A 6,184-nucleotide genomic window follows, 5' to 3' on the forward strand; every position below is an offset into this window, starting at 1 on the left:
TTAAGACATTGAAACTTGATATTACAGTATAAAACATAAGGATGAATGTTATAATGTGCTGTTCACAATTCTATTTCTAGGAGTTTTTAAAAGCTGAGAAAGTCCTGTGAGACCCTTTCCCTACTTTCTTGGGCATGAGAGAATGATCTCAGTTGAAATATACTGTATTATCCTGCTGAATTATGCTGTTTTGTTTTGTATAACTGACATGACAGGTCCCCACCAGACCATTTCCACCACTTAGTCTGAAATACTCCTGTAGATGCTTGAACTGTTCACAGACAAGGACTCTAGCTCTAAGAGACAGAACTGTCCACTAGGAGCACTGAGTGTGCAAAAAATGACAAAACCTATTCATCTGATTCCTCATAAGAGTAGTAATATGGCTTGCACTTGACAGAGAATGAGGCATCGCATGGAACATGTCTCATTTTTAATCATTTGAGGACTTGTCCATCAACAATCAACCACCCTGAATGAGGAATGTCTTCACACATCTTCGAAGGGATTTTTACCATCTTGCCTGATGATCTATTATGTTTGCAAGGGCCGGAACTGGCTGTAGATGTATGTTGTAATACCTGCAGCAATTGAATGCTGCCTAATGTACCTACTCTATTTGGTTTCTGGTTTGAAGTTTGATTATTTTATGTGTCTGGTTTCCCTTGTTTACATTTGACATTTTGATAATTATCTGTTAACTTTTGTTTTATTAATTAAAATGCTTTATTACTAAGGTTATATAAATTGAATTCATTGATTCCCCACTTTAAGTTGTTGTTGAATAAATTAATAAGGGCCTATAAATAAAAATGTGACCTGTAAGCATTCACTCATAATAACCTCCTGAGTCACATGTGGTTCTTCTTCCTGTAACAGCACAAGTATAAGGCAACAGTGGTTTTCTGAAATTTTCAAGCATCATAGTCTTCATCGCCAGTTTACAGCCAGGCAAAGCTGCACAGGAAGCTGTGTTCTCAATGTAGCTTATGTGTCATGCTCTGTGGATCCCAAATTCGTGATGAAAAATATCCTTGTTGTATCCTTGCACTCTTAAATTTAGCTACATTTATTATCACAAACAAAGCAGAAACTGAGAAATAATTCTCTAATACATTAGAGAAAATAAAAAATATTCAATATGGGACTATAAAAAGAGGTCAGGAAACACAGGGATATATGCCTGTGGATTCCTTGAAATATAGAATCAGCAGATTTCAATAATTCCAGCAATACTGTAGGAATGAATAGTTTTATTACTGTTGGTGATCTATTTTTAGTTATTTTTGATAATGATATTTTTCCTGAGTTCTATTTGATATATATTATAGCTTCTTCTGCTGGGGAGGTGTTTCAGGTTTTTACATTTTTCATTGGATACTTTTTATCTATTTTTTCAAATATTTTTCCCCTTCCCAGTTTTTACTAATGACACACCCCATTCTCTCCCCACAACTCCTGCCTCCATGCTGGTGCTATTCCACCAGACTATGTTCTCCCTCTCCCTTTCCTATGTTTGTTTGCAAGCAATTCTGCCAGTGGAAGGAAAAGGGCAGTGAATTTCACCCATACCTGAAGTGACAGAGCATTATTATTTGCCCCGTAGGTCCTCTAGGATTCAAATTCTCAAGTAGATGAGCGATGATACAGTGCCCGTTCTGATATTTTGTTATTCCTTGTGTGGTGCATTATTTCGACTGGATAACACCCAAATAAAGGGAGAAGGTTTTGAGACCGGTAGGGACACATACAGGAGTACTCATTCTAATGGTCTAAACTGCCAGGCTTACATGTAGGGCATTAGTAGGCCCAGGATCATGCTTTAGCATCTCAGCATTTTCAGGGTTGGAGTAGTTCTCTCATATCTCATTCTGTGATATATTGCAGATTGAAACCCATCAGATGAAATGAAGAAGTGAAGAACTCTCCTGGAAGTGGAACTGGTGAGTAATACCTGTTGATGCACAATCAAAGCAGTGTTGAAGGCAAGATTCATACTAGATTTGGGATATGGAGACTTCAGCATAGATCACACATCTTTGGTGGAGAATGTTTGTTTTCTGGACTAGGAAGGGTGAGGGGTGGTAAATCCTGCTATTTTACCACATTCGATCTCAAAGTATAATATGAAGTGTTTTCCTCTGATAAATAAGTGATTAATGTGGTGTTCCCAGAATGACGTGACTTTTAAGACCATATGTCAGAGACATGACACTTGGAGGAACAAATTCCATGTGCCTATTGATTTCTGCTGTCAAACTAATGTCAAGACAAATCTACTATTTATGAATGATGGAGAGATTTACACAGAGTACCACCTTACAGATACAGATATACTTAAGTACTATGATTAAAGTGATCAGAATGCGAGTTGTCTCAGCAAGTCCAGGAACAGGTCTCCATCTCTACAAACCTGAATTCCTTCCATAAGACCTATGTGGCTTAAGGAATGTACAAACCTGCCACACACTGTCTTCTGATTTTAACGTTTTATGGACGTGCGAGTTCATAACCCACAGAAAATAAGAAATCTAGTTAATATTCCTTTCTTATGGTCTTTTTCCTCCATCTGATATAATCACGACGATTGATTAGTTTATGTTTCATTTGAGAGATTTACTTGACTATTTGTTTTTGTTGCCTTTAATCTATAGAAATTAGTGAGGACTACATTAGAGCCTTACATGCCTTGGAAAAATTGCTTTAAGGAATGTGATCCCTGAGAATATGCAACTGAGCTGATACTTACTTTTTGCCTTTTTTTGCAATTTTTTTTTGTTTACACTTTAAATATTATCCTCATTTCAGGTTTCCCCTCCAGAAACCTGATATCCCAACCCCTTCCTGCTTCTATGAGTGTGGTCATATTTTTGAGCACCTGTCACAGTGAAAGATCAAAAGATAGAAATGACTGGAATAAAACGATACATCTACATTTCCTAGACCTCATAGTCATAATGACTTGAGGGGCTCTTTATGAGCAAAGATTCTCCTAATATTGTTAAATAACTTATCTCACATTTTGAGGGACATTGGAAGGAATGAGAAAACAATTTCAAAAAGTCTGTTCTCTCCCTAAAAGTGTGGATTGAAATTCAGCTAATTATAATCTAATAGTATTTGTTCCTGAAATCAAGATAAGAGAGGATAAATTAGTAATCATTAGATAAAAAAAAGTCCTAAAAGTGCAAACATGTAATACATGACAGAGTTGCAATTTAATTTTTGTCTTTAATTTCTACAGATCACTTTTTGGTCATTCCATGCATTGTGAGTTGGAAAATGTTTCCTCCCTTAAACAGGATATACTATAAAAACCACTGTGTGCTCTTGTATGTAAAGAACAACTAGAAGCATCCATGTACTTTCAAAGTAAACATGCTTCATATTATGGTTTTAAGTTTCCCCTAGTGTCAGAGAAGCAAGGTTGGAGGCAGCGATACTAGGAAACTGGGACAAGAAAGCTTTCATTTAGATAAGCCTTTGAGGTTTCTTAAAACATCAGTTTTAACAGAGTTGTCTTTATGTTGGATTACTTCTAGATAATTCATAGTTCTCTTTGCACTTTAAGTATTTTAATCCACAATATTTTATTATTTATTTTTGGACAATTGTTAGGGGAATTTCTCACAGATTTTTTTTCACAGTATATTGTTATTGGCATAAAGTAAGCCTAAGGACTTTTGTCTTTATGTTGTATTCTGCATTTATGAATGTATTTATCAGTCTTAAGAGACTGTGATATATTTTTAGAGTTTTTAAAATAGTATCACATAATCTGTAAATAAGACCACTTTGACTTTTCCATTTTTTCATTTTGCCCCCGCTATTTCTTTAGTTGTCATATTGTTCTAGCTAAAAATACACATACTGTACTTCATAGGTATGAAAAGGGTGTATATTCTTGCCTTGTTCCTGATTGTAGTGGAACTGCTTTGAATTTTTGACTCTCTAGGCTTCTTGGATCTTGCCGTTGCTATGTTGGACTATATCTTCCATAGCTATGGTTCTCAAGGACTTCAGTCATGAATGAATGTTGGATTTTTTACAGGCCAATTTTTTGCACTTAATGTGATGGTTGTGTCTGTTGTGCCTTTAGTTATTTTATGTAGAATACAATTGTTGATAAATGTATGTTAAATCAAACTTGTATGTCTGGACTTAAAAAAGCTTAACTTGCGGAAGATTTTTTTTTTAATTTTGTCTTGAACTTGCTGATAAGTATTTTATTGATAATATGTGTGTATAGGTACAAATTATTCTGTAATGCTCTCTTCCTCTCTTTTTCTGTCAATTGATTATAATTCTATCTCCCTCACTCTTTCCCTTCCTGTTTGCATCTTTCTCGCCATGTTTCACTCCCTCTCCTTTTCTTCTGCCAATTGTTAAGTATTACCATATTGAAAATAGATTATTAATGTATGTGGTCCTTTTGTCCAATATATGAAATAGTCAAAGAAACTTTAAATTTTCTTTAAATGTCTAATCAAATTTTTAAATCGAATATATGAAGTCCTATGATATTTTCAGTGGGTAGATATTAAATACTTGCCACTATGTCATTGTTTAATATAGTGCTATTTAAATTATGCACATTGAGCTGATTTAATATTGGTATATCAAATACTTCCAGTAGATAACGAATACTTTAAAAGAATATTCTACTTCTGTTAATATAAATATAAAGATACTTGTGTTTTCTCCATGTCTCCTTTCTTCTCTTAAATTTTATAAAGTCCACTTGTTCTTTTACCTAGCTTGGCCAGAGTTTATAACAATCTTGTTAATATTTTCAAGAACGAACTCCTCCTTTTATTAATTTTGTTTTTGTCCTCATTTTATTGATATCAACCATGATGAATTTGATATACATGTTATACCCCTTCCACAAGGCTCAAATGCCATCCCAAAAGATGGGGCAAAAAGACTGTATATGCACAAATTGAGGATTTATCAGAGGGAAAGTGTATCTTCAGGACAAGAGGAGTGCTGCCCTCATGGCACGTAGCATCTGTCGTACCCTGCAGAGCTTTGAGCCATTCAACAGTCAAGAATGAAGTGAAAAGACTTGAGGGCTCCTACTCCTAACTGGAATATTATGGAGAATTATTGTCTTGTGTTGGAGGTTTGAACAATTATTTCTAAGGGTTTATCATGGGGTTCTTAAACAATAATTTATTGTGGAAGATATACAAACATAGGATTCAAAGAAGTAGAGAGAGATGTAGGAGGCATAAATGGGAATATTATCATCAAAATACATGGGTGGAAATTCACTAACAATAAAATATTTAATGTATATTTCTCAATGTTATGTATGTAGATAATGTTTTATTATACAGGAATGTTTCATTAAGTCACTTTATGGAATTCTATTAACTACACCATGTCTGCCCATTCTGTGAGTTCAATGAGAGAGCATTATCTAATTTGCCATTAACAAATTTAAAACAACATCTACAGAAATAGTAAATATTATTTCCATGTACACATACAACGGGATTATATAAAGTATAATCATAAAACTAAAACATTATATATCAAGAAAAATAAATAGAATTGTCTACATATATAAGCATAATTTTCACGAAGGTAAGAAATTCAAATGACATAGAAACTTAATAATTATCATTCTTAGACAGAATTCAAATGAAAATTATTCTGAGATATTTTTTTCATACATAGCCCTAATAACACATAAGAGAGCCACGCTTGCTGTGTTATGGATCAAGGGGGAACATTTTGATTCTCCTAGGGGCAATGCAACCTTCTTTAGTAACCTTGGAAATTAGTATAATGTTTCTTCAGGAAGGTGGTTATGGGTGTACCTCAAGATACAATTCTAGGGCATATATGCAAATGTTTCATCCTAGCACAGAATTCCTTGCTCCACCCTGTTCAATTAAGCTCTATTATAATATTCAGAATGTGGAAATATTCAACTTATCTATTAACAGATGAATGCCTAAAGAAAATGTGGTGAATTTTCAGATTGGATTGCTACTTAATAAATACGAAAGGAAAAAGGAAAGCATGTCATTCTCTGGACAATAAATGGATCTTGGAGAATTCATCATGGATGAGGTGGTCTAGATCAAAAAGTACAAATGTGTTACATGTTCAGTTTAATCTGAATGTTAATTCTTCAATCTGTGTAACTAAATGATCAGTTTACTGTAAGAAG

This window comes from Rattus rattus, chromosome Y (genome assembly GCF_011064425.1).
Source record: "Rattus rattus isolate New Zealand chromosome Y, Rrattus_CSIRO_v1, whole genome shotgun sequence".
In the NCBI taxonomy this organism is placed as follows: Eukaryota; Metazoa; Chordata; class Mammalia; order Rodentia; family Muridae; genus Rattus; species Rattus rattus.